General features: G+C 38.5%; 1 protein-coding gene across 1 annotated transcript in view; it reads right to left on the bottom strand.

The window, feature by feature from the left end:
• CHRM3 (cholinergic receptor muscarinic 3) overlaps positions 1-16,232 on the bottom strand; it is a 273,001-nt gene that overhangs the window by 179,755 nt on the left and 77,014 nt on the right. Inside the window, 1 exon segment of the mRNA XM_040552953.1 lies at positions 10,781-10,893. The gene's annotated coding sequence lies outside the window, so the exon portion shown is untranslated.

The raw sequence follows: 16,232 nt of genomic DNA, 5'->3' as shown, positions 1-16,232 counted from the left end.
GAAGCTTCACCTTTCTCTAAGCAAGCCATTAGACTGGGGCTGCCCACCAAAGGCTGGGACCACCATATGATGCCACTCTATGTGGCATTAGCATGGGCCCTTGTCCTGGTTTCAGCTAGGACAGAGTTAATTTTCCTACCAGCACCCTACCAGCTACAAGGAGGAAAATTAACTCTGTCCTAGCTGAAACCAGGACAGCCCTCTAAACACAGAAATGAAATCCCCGCCTTCTAAGGCCATATCATTTTTGAAATGGTGAAAGCTTCTCTGTGTTTGTCTTTTTTGAGCACCAACTTGATTACACCCAAACACAATGGAGAGAAGTTCCTAAATCCTGCAAGATCACTTTTTTTTTTTTAAATAATCCATCTTCTTACACACAATGTTAATATACTGGAAAAAAAAATTTAATAGTGCCCTCAACGTACACTGCAGGATTATATCTATTGTTTTATTTTAAAGAGCTGTTCTTCCTTATTGTGCCCATTACAGAAAGCTGACAAGATTCTCATTAAAGAAAAGAAATCTATTTTGAATTGTTTCTACTCCTGTTCTGGTTTCAAAAATTTGTACTAGAACTTTAAGAAAATGGTGAGCCTGGGCTTGAAATGTCTCAAGCATGTAAATTTTCCAAACAAAAGAAATCTAAGAGTATTCCTGCTCCAGAGCTGACTCACATGCAGAACTAAATCATATGCATGACTATTTTATGACCTTGCTTGGAGTCAACACAAAGTCAAGTTGCACTGCAATTTAAATTACCTCCAAACTTCTTTTGGCAAGAACAATCCCTTGATAGTAACTAGCACTATTCTTTTGAGACCTGATTTTCTAACACCAACACCTGCATTCATTTAATCTGAGTTTTTCAGACTCATTGGCATCACCTGCTGCACACACTAATGCATTGCTCCAGGCTCTTGTTGGAAAGCTTGTCTGATGCCTCAGTTCTCACAGGATTTGCCACTTTGCAGCAGATCCCTCACTTCTTTTCCCTCTCCCTTGAGCATGATCACACCCACAAATCTTTCGAAAGCCTTCAGCTGCTCTTTGATAGCTGTTTTGTAGACTGTCCTACTTGGTAATTTCATGGTTTTCTTAAATGAAAAACGTTCTCTCCTACCATTCACGTAGCAAAGCCAAAATATCAACAATCTTTCAGGAAGCAAGAGCAGACCATGGGATACTTTAAACACCTCTCCTACATTACTGCAGTGCTACCTGTTTCTACATGGAATGTTTTTTTTCCAGGCTTTTGAAGTGAAGCCACCTGGAGGAGGCAACACAGGAGGGGCTCAGCTGTGCCAAGCCACAATATAGCTTAGGGAAAGAATTAAAGACCAGCAGACTATGGCACTGAAATGTAGTAAGAAGGTTATTATGCAGGATGTAATACAAGCTGAAATCTGGTCAGGGTAACCCCAAACAGCACTTTCTCTTTTATTAGTACAAATGGTTGAAGCCTTGCTGTTACTTCTCATCCAAAAGGTTTCAGCTTTAGTGCACTGCACTGATTAATTAGCACTATACAAGAAGGTCCTGCATAATGCAGAGTCAACCCATTAACTTCACTTGGCTGACGATGAAACTCAGACCGTAGGTCCTGAAAAAAGCTATATATTCTCCAACAGGAAATAATTTCTACACCACTAAAATGTCCGCATCGCTGTTGTGAAACACTGACTACTTAACAGCACCACTACATTCATTTTACTTAGAAGAGGAAAATGAAGAATGTCTAATCCATGGAAAACTAGATGAATGCACACATTAAAATTAGTATTGCTCTCACCAAAGGGAGAGTGAAGATACTAGAATTAACAAGTATTTGGAAAAAAGCTACCACAACAAGTAAACATAGACTAGTGTCGCACTACATTGAAGCACCTTTTTATTATTACAGTTGCTCCTGTGTAAGTTGGCTATGCAAAAAATGCCTAACAGAGGCAAAGGTTTTTTTTAATAGTTCAGCTAGCATAGTTAACATGAAAGGCAATGAGCAGCACAAGCTTGTGCAAACCAGAAAAAAATAGAGAAATTACATTGTACAAGCTAATTACATGGATATTATTGATATACATTGCACTTTTCCTGTAACAAATAGAAAAAGCAGGAGATGGTCCTAAAAGTCTTGCTTCTCCAGATACTATTTTTTGCAATCTCCTATTTTTAATAAATTTAATGTTATGCTTATATATGGAAGGGAAGCAGGTAGAATACAGCACTGCAAGCCTGTTATTGCTATGAATGTCAAACCATCAGGCAAACAAAAGATCTGAAGAACAACACTGATTTGGTTTAAGTGCTGGTATAATTGAAGACTTTCATTTTTATTGTGCCACATAATAACAGTGGTTAAAGTACTGTATCTCCCAGCCAGAAAGATTCTGCCGTTTAGAGAGAGCCTTTGTGCACTTAAAATGCAGAGCCATTTGAACAAGCACAGTAGCTCAAGAGGTGCAATTGCCATAGCTCCAACAAAATAAAGAGAACTATAGGAAGCAGAGAGCTCTTCATGCTTATCTTGGCCTGTTTTTAAAATAGGAAATAACAATATTGCATACACAGTCAGCTCCAGAGGGTAATATATCCTCTTCTAAGATAAGTATCTAAGGCAGATATAAGAGAAGAACTGCCTCCTGGAGTCGCCTGCCTCTCTCTCTATTGACAATTGAGAGACACCAGATGAATCCTACTCTTATTGTCAAGATCTGCATAATCAGAGGTGCACAGTAATGGATTCAGAACACAGATAAAGCACACCATTTAAAAAATGGTGCAGGTTTTATTTTAAAGGAGAGAAATTACTTTCCAGGTTTGCTCATCTCTCACAAGAGGATGGTCCTTTCTTTTCCCCTGAACCACTCCTTTTTTGAAGTGTTTCTGTATAATTTATTATTTTCTTTTGTTTATATGAGTGCACGTCTATATATATTCCCCAAAAGACATCAGTTAATGACATCCAGCAATTTAATACTAATAGCATATAATAATGCTTAGAATAAATATGATGTCTCACTAAGCCAGTGGTACCCATTATTCAAAACCAGTATCCTGATGTATCTAAATTATTGTTTCCTTAATATTTCATCATGACAAAGAACTACTTTTGATATCAATTCTATTCACAGCAGCATTTCATCAAATAATTTAGAACAAAAATTAAAATTCTCCAAAAGAAAGGCCTACCCACAAAAAAATTTAGCCCAAATGAGTTGCTGTAAACCACTGTAAAATGCACTTAACGCACAGAAAACGCATTCATAAGACATGATTACATAAAGCTGTAGAAAACAGTATAATACAACGGGAAATAAAACGAGAGGAAAGCTGAAAAAGAGAAGTGTTACATGGTTTTACAAAAAGCAGAAGTTAAACTTTAACAGAAAAGAATATTAAAGATTAAGTTGCTTTTGTCAAAAGCAAATCCACAAAATACAAAGTCCTTAAGGTTTTGAAGATTTTATGCTGCTTTACTTCTACTATGCTAATTTTCTGACAAAGAAGAGTATCCAGAAACATTTCAGTGTAACCATGGAGTCCAGAAAAGGGAAAATTACCTATGAACAGTACTTATTCCATCAAAGTATAACTGCTTTACTTTTAAAAATCTGTACTGTTCTAGTTTTCTAGAAGCAGTTCTGATCTCAATGAGATATTTCTGTTCAAGGTAATAGACTGACAATATCTACATGCTTTTATTGACAACAGTTTTTTAAAAATCATATAAATTTCTAAATAAATTTATTCAGATTTAATGCAGAGCTCATCTAAAAGCAATTGATGCAGAATTGAACTGTGGATGCCTGCTGCAACAGCATGAATTAAACTTATGAAACTCATTCCTCCCCTTCTCAAGCACTTCATTAGTCCTTTCAAACCCTTAGATTTTGTTTCTCTTAGCTGAAATATGTAAATTGCTTTTCAAAAGCCATGTCTTTTCAACCAGTGTTTCCCCTTTTCCCTATTTCTACTGTTGCTAATGTCAGCTAAAAGAGCGTAATTAAAGTGAGAGGAGATATAGGAAATACATGCATTTGATCAGTGGGAAGTCACAGAGCTGCAGTGATTCTTACCTGATTATTTTTTAAATTGTGCTTTGCAAAGCTACTTTTTGATTGAGTCTCAAAATGATTATGTTTAATTCTGGAACAGGACCTTATAATAGTTCTCTGCTGTTGGGTAAATTACAGGATAACATTAATATGTTACAAATAATAATAGAAATAAAGTGAAAAACAAACCCATATCTCTTTACAGAGGTAAAGTAGGGTGGCCTATGCTGCTCAGCAGCTCCATCAGTGACCTGCTGGATGCCAAAAGGTCCCACTGGCAAACAGGCAGCAGACACCAAGTCAGGGAGCGCCACCATGGCTGGCAACAGAGCCTCCAGCCAGACTCTTACTCACCAGAGGTTGGAGCCAACAGAAACCTGATGACATTCCTCAAGAAGTGACAGAGTGGTTCTGTGGCACAGAATAAGCTCAGGTGGGAGAGAGGACACGAGCGGAGGAGACAGGAAGCTGCGCATAGAAAGGGCAGAGCCATGTCTGCCTGCACCTGGGTGGGTGATGGTCACACCTGGGGTGGGGGGAGACTGCCCAGGGGCCTGACAGCCAACTGCTGTCTCTAATTATTCATGAGTATTCCAATTATTTAGATGACCAGAAACATTTTTTTTGCTGTCAGGCTTTTATTTTTTATTTTTTAATTTTATTTTTTTCTCCCCGATTATCAAAGGACAACTTTCTTCTCCTGAAGTTGAGGCCACACAGCTTTTAAACATCTCAATATTATCTTGTTTATTTCAGAATTATGCTCATATAAAAATCTAGTTCCAACACACATATTTATGTAACAAACCTCCAAAACAATAGGCAGAAAGGAACTTTGCCTGCTAACTACAAAAGAACAAAGAACAAAATGATCATTGCTCTAAGCAGTAAACCTTTTTTGGTCTTTTTTTTTTCTCCTCCCTAGAAGTCCTTATTGAAACCTTTCTGTGAGGACCTCTGAGAGTTACCAAATTCAGGCTTCTCAGGGATGCAGGAAGCACTGTGTGGTATGAAAATGCCCACCAGACTGTGCAGGTTCACAGGAAACTGATGTTTAGGCTTTGTTAAGAAGAAACATAATTCCATTTTCTAGGTACATTTTTAAGTACTTAATCCTAGGAAACTTAAAGGTTCTAAATTTTCATAGTAAACATTTAGCACATTTTCCAGCTAGGTATCCAGAACCGTCCCAAGGTATATGCCCCAGATATACCCCCCACATTATTTAATACTCTTTAAACTCCCAAAGGTGAAATTAGTTACACTATTTAACGGGCTGCTGTAAAGAAAGTGTAAGCATGCAGCAGGGGCGATGCCACATGCGGTGTCACACGTGCCCCCTCCTGCCAGCCTGGCTGCCCTGAGAAATGATGACACAAGCACAGCAGCCTTAAATTTAGAGGTTGTAATAAGTAAAAGTCTGAGACAAATGATCAAAATACAGTGACCACTGGGTTCTACATCATGTAAAAGAGCTTCCGCAAAACTCGTCTGTCACCACTAATCAAGAGAAACCCAAGAGATATATAGTGAGGATGCAACGGCTGGCATCTCCTGGCCTCCAAGCCTGAACACAAGTGATGTTAGTCAGATCACCTGTACACATCTTTTGGTGCTATGAGCATGCTGCCGTAACGACACAAACGGGTAAAATCAACTTGATTTGGGATTAACTAAAGTAAAGCCATCTCTCCCTTCCAAAAGATCTCTGAGTTTGTTGCACTACTTTGCTGCAGCTCAGCAAGGTTTAACTTGGATAGGAGGAACCGGTGCTAAGGCACCAAAGGCAGTTCCCCATGGATACTGCTCTCCTAGGTCACACACCATCTAAAACACTTCCAGCTTTCCAGGAATCCTCCCCTAACAAACTGATAATGGGCTGGATAGTTCTGTACTGCATCTTGGTTTTCAACTGGAAACTTTACCTTCACAGCAGGAAAATAAAAAAAAAAAAACGGGTCTGCAGCACATGTAGAATATTCTTATGTCACTAACTCTTTAAGGGGAAAAATCTAGATTAACATCCCAAGGACAAAATCATTTTTACTAGTTTTTGCATATGCCTTTTTTACCCTAATAAAATTGGCAAAACCTTGGTCTTTTGTGGAAAATGGCTGCCATTGCATTATCATTCTATCCTTTAAAATATCATTTATAGCACAGTAGAACAGCTAAAAATTAATTATTAATTAACTGGATATGTTTTTATGCAAGTTTGCTGGGACTTTAAAATAAGCACTTTTAGAGCCTGGTGCAGTTAAACAGTATAGAATTTAAACACAACACTAGCATTACCATACTGCATCTTCTCTTTCCAAATATGTTTACTCATTTACTTTTTTTTTAATGCAAAAATCCCCTGGAACTAGTTACTTGGCACTAATTCAGAAGAAAACCACGCAAAAATGCAAACCTAGAGAAACTGAAGATATTTCACCGTTTCCATTCAGATAAAGCAATTTCTTGCAACACTTAATTTAAAGCCATATCTTACTACATTCACATTACTGGGACACTAGTTAAGAGGAAATAAAATGATGCAGTGCTCCATTGGCTAGCACATCAGTCAGGACAAATTGACAGAAAATAGTTAGTTGAGATTCCTTGCCAATAGAAAATCCTTAGTAGACAGCACATCACGAGCAATTCCTCCTAGGTTACTGAACTGCTTTAACCAATAACTAACTTTGAGGCTAGTTTCTCTGTGTTTTTTAAAGCTGCTTTGGCACAAGACCTTTTACATAGGGCAATCCTTCACAGTATCAGCTTGATAACGAAGTACAGAGGAGTGTGGGAAAATGAAAGGAAAAGAGTAAAGGGGAATCCTAACTTTGAATGTTACATTCAAATGCACAACATTAAAAACCTAGTTCAAATTCACCAGAATCGGAAATTTTAAAGTCAAATGCTAACAATTATTCATTTGTTTCTGTTTATAAGCTGCAGGCATCTCAGTTCAGGCTGTATCTCAATAAGACTGTGATCACTAGAATAAATAATGCATGCTTCATTTTGATTCCTTCCATGTACCTGTTATGTCATTTATTCTGGCATCCAAAGGAAGCCCATGAAGTGTTCAGAAAGCCCAGCTAGCAGTTGGCATGGCAAAGAGGACAGATCCAGATTCAGTGAATGCATCTTTGTGAGCACTGATGAAGTAACGCCCCAACCAAAATCAGTCTACAGAACACTGAATTTCCACAAGAAGAAAGCAATGGAAATAACAAAAAATGGATTGGTTTTAATACTTACTAATAATGATTTACAGTTCAAAAAATGGAACGTTACTTTAGATACGACACTGTGAACTGCAATGAGCTATCAGCACGGAGATGCCGAAACTAGAGTTCAGAAGCAGAAGTATCCAAAACCCAAGCTTTCCATTACTTAGTGTTGGTATAGGAGGTTTCAGTATGCTTTTTGCCATAGATTGTTTCGAGTGTTTTGAGCTGAGAAATGCATCTGCAACCAAGATCCAGGGCTAGGCCTTTTCCATGTTTTGTTGTTGCTGGTTTAGTATGTGGTGGGTATTTTGTTTGGTTGGTTTTTAAGTCGGGTAACAGAACTGTAACACCATTGAGCAGTTGCTGATGTTGTTCGTATGAGTTGTCTATGTTATATAACACTTCAAAATACAGCTTATAGGTCTTCGGACTTCGGGGTATCTAACACAGTTTTTTTATTGAGTTTCCTACTCTTATTTTCAGAGTGCCTTCCAAGTAAGTTGATGAGACTATGTACTTAAAATTCCCTGGTAATTCTTATAACTTAACATATGGTCTGATCTACTTATCTTGTTTGTAGATGTCCTGACCTTTAATGTTTTATATATTCTCTTTTTAATTATCATAAATGTCTCCTAAACAGCACCTGGCATCTGCTCTTCACAGCTTTTTTTGTCCTCCTGTGCTGACTTTACATATTCAGTATTTAAAAAAAAACCTTTAAATATTAAAAATACCATATGAAGTTTCTCAATACACAGGAGGCAGTTCAGATTTTGTTCAACTTTTTGTTTTTAATCTCAGAAGAGCTGACTGTGCTTTTCAGCCACAAAAAAAAAAAGCCAAAATTGCTATCAGCTGGTCTAATGTAAAATGAAGTTACAGTGGACAGTCAACATCTAGATGCTGATGTATAATTTTGTATTTCCAGTACTTGTAAAAGTCTTTCCATTTCCTTTTCAAGTAACTTATTGTATCTCATCACCTCCTCTAAAAGCCTGACTTCATCAGCTTAATGTATCTTTCTGCAGTAGGTTTACCTGGTCTAGCTACTGGAGTATGAGATTCAGGAGCAAACTGGAACTACTATTATCATCTTTATTTTGCAGATTCTAAATGTCTATTGCTGCCTTGAATATTTCTTCCTCTTCTGTAGGTTTTGAATTCAACAAATAAGGACTACTTAATCTCACAATAAAATTGCTCAAGCTACTGTAGTTAGTAGTGGTAGAAAATCCTCTAACATTCGTGTCATGTGTGGCGACGTTCAGTTTACTTCCTGATGCCCACCTTATATTTAATCTGGTTAGAGGGAAGCTCTGGGCTAAGCTTCTGGGCTTTTCAGAAACTACGTTGAGTCATGAGCGGGCATGATAGTGAGGGGGAGACCAAGACGGCCTTCACACACATCCTCTCTTTGCTTGAAGGGTATGACTGCAACAAGAAGTGATCTTGATGAACAGACTGCCAAAGCAAGCAGTTTTTTTTTTTTAGTTTTTTTTGTTTGTTTGTTTAATTGTAAGGGCAATGTAAAATGGCATTTCTTAAACAAGAATTTAAGACTGCATCACTATTTTATCTTTTTTCAGTTTGGTCATGAAGGAAACACTGTGGACTGTATTCTGTTGGTAGACACAGGGAGCAATTGCAGTATAATGTGGTGTGACAGGCCTCTGGAAAAGGACACCAAATCCTGTTTGCACATACAGGACAGACACCCTTTTCTCTGTTTAAAGAAGTTAGTCCTTCCAGCAGACCTATCACAAAGTTATTTCATCATGAATTAGTGCACATTCAGGATGCAAAAACAGACTCAGAAATGCATGGCACATTGCTGATAAGGAAGAGGAGAAAAGAAAAGGTCAAGTCTTTGAAGTAAATCAGCTCATTCGACAAATAAAAAGCCTGGTTAGGGAACAATGCAGAACTCGATGAATACCCGGGGAACTGCTTCTCAGAATCAACAGGTGCTAGATAACCCATCAAACAGTATCCACTTTTTTTTTCCCCAATAATTTGCCGGTAGGAACAAGTGAGTTGATGTTTTCCTTTCTATTTATCTGGTTCTCCGGTGTCAGAGTGGTATGGTTAGTGCCTGGGAGACATGTCATTTGAAATGCAAAGCCAGCTGCAACTGTAAGAGAGGCAGGCGGAAGATGCCTTCCAAAGGATGAAAAAGGCGTGCTATATATCTGGCCATTTCACTGTGTAAATAACTTACTTCCACCAAAAATAACAGTAACCAGTTTCGTTGGCAAATATCCCTATCCATTTATACGGGATATTTAAACATGTCTTTCCATTATCAAGTGTAAACACATCTCTGGAAACTGTATTGCCTCTGTGTCACTTCATTACAGTACTTAAGCATATCATAAGAATGGCTTTGACTAATGCCATTAATTTCCCTCTTCTGTTCTCACGGCTTGCATCTCTGCTTTTCTCCGTACTTTTGCATACTTCTAAGGACTCTGAAATCTAGAACAGGAGTAGAAAAGGAGGGATACATTTCATGCAGGCAGTGTCACATCTTTTCTTTTAACTTGAACCCTAGCCACAGGCTTAAGGTAAGAAACATTTACAGATTTTAACAAAGTTATTAAGCTATTCCTGAAAATTCAGTACCAATCTCAAACAAACTTTGCAGTAAGAGCCCAGTCAAAACCCTCAAAAGGGAGAAGAGGGAGACAGATAGAACTTTAACCTCAAATACATAACCTGATATTTGGGCAGGAGACTGGGCTGCTATTTCTGGTGTATTAAAGAGCAGTCAGTGGAACATTATGATATCCAAATTTGGTTTGTCAACGTTGAACTTGTGTTTAGCCAAATGAACAACTAGTGCTTTGGATCTCATTATTGCATGTCTGGACACTGTGTAAATCAGAAGTGATAGTTCAGTTATACTATGAGGAGCCTTGCTTTTAATATTATTGTTTATACAATACTTAACATTGCTCATGAATACTACAAGCAGAGTAATTGTAGGCACAAAATACAGACACAGTTCAAAAATAAAACCGAAAACTTCTGTCTAAATATTTTCTCCAACTTATTCTTTGTGTTTTGAACTATATTTGTAACATAGCTACAAAGAAGGTTTTTGGTGTTGTTTTTTTTTTTAATACATAGAATACATTATGATATGTCTGATAGTAAAAAGAGCATTCCATTCAGCTTGGATCTAATTTGACCTAAAATACTACACATTGAGATAAAGACGCTTTCAAGCTGAAGGGAGAGAGAGCATTTCAAGGTGTGTATAAGGATGTTTGCACAGCTCCAAAATCTAAAAAGGGAAACATTCTTGTAAGGTTCTTTTTTAAAGTTCAGCTTTTTAAAATATCCTCAAACAGCTAAAGATCTGTTTTCTATGCATACTGTAAATAAACAATGCTAGGCTAGTCCATATAAAAGCAATGTGAGTACCACCCAACACAGCTTTTCTGAAGTAAATGTCAAGTATTTAACAGGTATATGTAATACAGGAAAAAAACTCACCATGGACAAGGAAAAGGAGAAGTATATATCATGTTTCAGATGACTGTAGATCATCCAACCTGTAGCCCATCATACCACGCACTGCTGAAAAATTTTGCCATAACCACCAAGATCTAAAAAAAAAAAAAAAAAACGCAAAATGATAACAATGAAATAGTGAAAACTGAGTGTTCCCTATTTAAAATACAATTCTCCATTTCACTGTTTTTTAAAACATACTTTTTTAAAGACAGAAAAAGCCTGCTGCACACCATCATGATCCAGCAATAGCTTCTCTTAAAATCATTGCAACATTTTTTGCTCAGATATTTCATCCGCAGTACTTTTGAAAGTTTTTCAGCTTTCAGGCTTTTCAGGATTCAGATTATCATAAAACAACAATGAATAAATAACAGTTTTATGCATTTTTACTCAAATCAATGGTTGCGAGAGCTAACTACTTTATTTTCCTTTTGTGTTTTTAAGCAGGAATTCGCATTGCCAAACTGCGCCAAAGCACAAACTGCACACACACAAATTAACTAAGTGCAGGGAAGAGCAGAGCAGCGGCTGGGCTGCCTGACTGGGGCTGGCACCTGCGCTGACAGGAGGCTGACGATGCCCACACTTCGCCTAACACTCAGCACGCTGCTGAACTTGGGTAACGAGCACACACCAAGCAAGGAGCACTCGTCTTCTATCAACAGCAACATCGTATTCATCCTGATTCTGTATCACTACATGTGAATGCCAGAGCAATGCAAAGCTCATTGGAGGATCTGATTTGGAGTTGTATTTTTCAGTCCAGCTGATGTGCTGTAAGGCAGGAGAGGTGGGCATAAGCCAAGTGGCTGTACAGCTGAGATACAGCTGATGGGTTTCACTGAATAATATGTGATGCCGGCACAATCCTGCTTTTCCAAAAAATCCTTAGGAGAGTGGCTTGAAAAATACTTTTAGAAAACCATTCTTCCATGCTGCACCACAGGAGGTGCAGTAGAAACACTGACCCAGAAATTTGACAAATTTGGGATTTTTTTCATTCAAAGTCAAAAAGGCATGGGAGAGGTCTGACAATTTTGAAACATCCCATTTAATTATTTCCAGATTTCAGGATTTTCTCTCGAAAGAGGCTTTTTATTTCAGTTGTATTTTATTTCAAAACTGAGGTTAAAATAAAGTCAAAACTAAAGTGAGCGTGTGATCAGAACACTGTGGTTGGTCTTTCACAGAACATTTTGAAACCAGGGGGTCCAAAATACACTTTTAATCAGATACAGAATAAGATTTCAAAAATCTCTTTCAAGCAGGGTTTTATGTTTTCCATGGAACTGTGCAGATCTTTAAAACTATGAAATTGATTTTCTTTTCACCTTTAAAGGGAAAAGCTTAAGTAAAATGAGTGTAATTTTATGACCATTTTCCACAGATTGTTTTCGTCTGCATCAACCACATCTTCCTTTTGCCCCCTACAACTAAACTCTCTTAATAGCTGGAGGGCAGCTGCATGACCCCTCCAAACACTTCATCCTTCTGGGCTGCTTTTCTTCTCTAAAAACCTGTTTAGAAACTCGGAATTACAGGCTCTTCCAAGCCGTACAGAAATTTATGAAAATTGAATGGGTAGAAAATGTCACCACATGAATTTACTACAACCAAATCTTCTTACACAGATTTATTTTACAATGGAAATAAATTTTTAATTGACATTAACATGAGAATATTTTATCACCATGGAGACTTCTGTGAAAGTCAAAACAAGCATGCTTAGACATTACAGTCCCATCCAATCATTGTTGATGTGTATATTCTTCTAAACAAATACTTTCCCGCACTCGTTTTCTAAGGCTCTTTCAAAGGATAAAACTACATATTTTCAACCAGGGCCAGACTTTCTGCAGGCTCTCTGCAACTTTAAGCAGATCCTTCACCAGACTGCTTACTGCTCATGCTTCTTGTGTCCCCGCTGTCTTTCAGCACGAGGGAATGGGAATTGGGGAATGTTTCATTCCCCGAGCCAGGTCTGTCTCCCCAACCATTCACTCCCTTGGCTACAAAACCAGCAGCGCTGGTGTGAGGGATGGGTAGCGTGGGGGCAGGCAAGCACAGAGGAAAGGCTTGGCCTGGCTCTGCGTGTACCCAAACACGCTCATGCCCCTGTTTTGAGAAATATTGCACCTCTGAAGACAGCATTTCTATGTGTACAAGGGTATTTTAACACAGTGTTGCAAGTTCACAGCTTTGTTATAACATGTCAATGTACTATACAGTAGAAACTTCTAAGATTTACAGCTAACTAAAGGCAATTAAATTTAAATAAAATGTGGAACATTTGACACAGTCAGTTGGGGTCCTTCGTTTCCAACTCTGAACTCATGAAAGGGCACCAGCCTGGCCTTTCCAAGACAAAGAGGTGAGCAATGGGGTAATCAGATTTTCCCCTCAAGAGCAACCTTTCTTGGACAGGATTAGACCTCAGGTGATTAAAGTACCAAAACAACAAACGACAAAAAAACAATAATAATAATTAAAAAAAATCTGTGAGGAGACAACTGTCCTCTCTCTTTTCTTTCCTTTAAGACAAAAAATTCATGCAACGACTCCGGAAGTCTTTTCTGCTCTGCTCTCCACCAGAGCACCATCTTCCCCCCCCATTTTCACAAACTTCATGTCTTTGCAATGTGAGGAGATGTAGGCCACAGAAAGCAGACTGCACATGAAACAGGGTCCAGCCAGACAACAACAGTCCCATTATCTTCCTGAATAATTGCACCTTCTTTAATAATTCCACCGTTGTGACTTGTGGTAAGCGCATGACTTTACTTCATTGGAGTAATAATGTTCATGTGATCGGTCCCTGCATCTCAAATATGACAGAGCTGACTCACTGCCGTGAAGTGCAAAGTCACTAAAACATTTTAACAGAGGCCCCTAAGCATCATTTAATCATATTATTGAGGCCTTTACCATTCAGGTGGGAAGATTTGCAGGGCTAGATGAACAAGCTGCTCTTATGGATGCTTTAGTGACCAACTTAAAACTGAAAATGGCGTTTATACAGTCTGCTGACTGCCTTTATCCTTCAAGAAGACATTTACAAAACTGAAATGATGGAAGTTTTGGCATTCCTCTGTTATTCTGTCATAAAATTAAATAGCATAAAAGGACTTTCATGATTTCACATACCGTAAGAATATGAAAGAAAATAAAACCTTACAAGGATGAACACCATTATTTGAGCGCGCATGAACAAATAAGGTAGTATTCTCAGTACAGAGGCTTTTTAAAGATGCTGATAAACATTAAAGTTACTAAACTCTGAGACTTCTTTGCTGCAGTCATCTAAGTCATTTTACAACAATAATAATATTTTAAGCAGGTGTGGATTGTTTTTTTGTTTTGTTTTGAGAAAAAAGGGAACTAAACCCCCAAACATATGAAATGGCAGCAACTATAAATCTGCTTGCTGTAGCCAGTCGTGGCCTGTTGCCAGCCAGCACATAGATGGCACAGCGAGGGTCTACTTGCATCTTCCCTCATGGCCGCACAGCACCTAGTTGCAGCTCCGGGTGCACGCGGCCGTGGGGAAGAGTGCGCTCCCCCCACACTGGCACCGCGCAGCCGGCCCCGCGGCTGGAGTAGGGACTGGCACCAGCACCTGCCTCCAGCAGGACGGGCAGCACGCTCCGGTTTTAAGGGCAGAGAAATGCAAAAAGATAGTCTCCAAGGCTGGGGTCAAAAATTTTAAGCTTGGATTCACTTAGAGCCACTTTTATACCACTCCTATGCCTCGCTGCTGCCTCTGCAAAAGCGCTTCTAGAAAAGGGTAATTTCTTCAGTGTCTTATGCAGCCATGTAAGCATCCAGATGGAACATGAATTAGCAATTGATTTCATTAATTAGAAAAGTTGCTTTGAATGATGTAATCATTATTGATAGAAGTAGTTTTCAAGGTTTGTTCTCTATCAAAATCTGTGCCACCATTTCACTAAGGGTAAGCCTTTTTCTAGCAAGCAACCTGCACTGAAAACTAATCAGAAGCCACGGGTTTAGTGTGTGTATTTCACAACCTCTGCAAGACTAATCTTGAAGAGCTAATTGCAAATGCTCAGCTGACACTGATAACATTCAGAGGCCCTCCTGTTCTCTCCACCAAGGCCATGCACGCCTGCTCCCTTGCTGCTCACCTCCAAGAGCAGCTCACCCATGCAGCCTGTCGTGCCGTGGCAGCTTCAGGAGCTCAGCATGCATCCCTCCAAAATACACACTTGCCTGTAACATACATCAATTTTCACTCATCAGAATGCATCACAGAGGAGATCATTTTATGTAAATGCAACTCTACGTCGAAGCATACTTCTTGATGCCCTTTCTTTCTTTTCTAAATTGAACCGTGGTTGCTGCCTGGCAGAGCGTTAACAAAAAGAAAGCACAAAAACCCAACAGCCTTGTCAGCTCCACGCTGTGCTAACCAGAACACACCGCGTAAATGTGTATGACTGCTAAGGAGCTTTTATGATAAACACCCAACACACAGCTCGTTTTAAATCACTGATGATATTCAAACTGATCGCTATGTATATGATTGTCCTTATCTGCGTGAAAATCTCTCATTGGGTTTTGTTATGCCACAATCTGCACTGATAGCATGTTAAATGCCAATTGATTATTATAACACAGTGAAGATTAACAATATATTAATTGTGTACAGCAGGAAGAGAAACTGGATTTGTCCCCTTATAATGAACAAAACTGGATCACATCCAGATGACCGCACATTTTGGCCCCTGGCAACTCTCGTAACTGTTGTTTTAATCAAACTTTGTTTTATGTTATGAATATGCAATGGTTTAGATCCATGGAGTAGCCTGTTACTGCTTGAAACCCTCAAGTTTGTTTTAACAGTGAGACCTTATAACCACAATGCCTAATGAGCACTGATAAAGTGCTTTTTAGTCCTTATACAAACTCTATTAGCCACTGACCTATTTTCAAACTGTAACCAATCCAGCTCACTCTTCCAACAACAAATCTGCTCCTCAGAGGCCAAAGAATATGATTTTCCATTAAAAAGCTATTTTCCAAAAAGAATAAATGCCCAAAAAATGTAATTAAGCTGTAACTAGGAGCACAGTTAATTAAAAGTGCATCTAGCAGCATGCATTGTTCAAAAAAATCTCAATTTTCAAAGATTTGGCTTATACTAACTTTTCAAACAATAGATTTTCGATTCAATCTCAGGAAGGAAGGCCCATACACCTGGGATCTCTGGACAGTAAGCAATGTTTGTAATAGAGAAAATGAAACCGTGAAACAGAAGTTACATTTCCCTTGCATCCTTTATTGCTTTTTTTCACAGTGATCGCCTACCTTACCATATCCTCATTCAATGACTGCAATGAATTTAAGTCTATCTGCCTCGATGCTTCAATACCATGACATATATAACATTATAAAACATTTGAATTTATTT

This window comes from Cygnus olor, chromosome 3 (genome assembly GCF_009769625.2).
Source record: "Cygnus olor isolate bCygOlo1 chromosome 3, bCygOlo1.pri.v2, whole genome shotgun sequence".
NCBI classification, from domain to species: Eukaryota; Metazoa; Chordata; class Aves; order Anseriformes; family Anatidae; genus Cygnus; species Cygnus olor.
The sequence above is the reverse complement of the archived record's forward strand: the minus strand, read 5'-3'. Positions and strand labels throughout refer to the sequence as shown.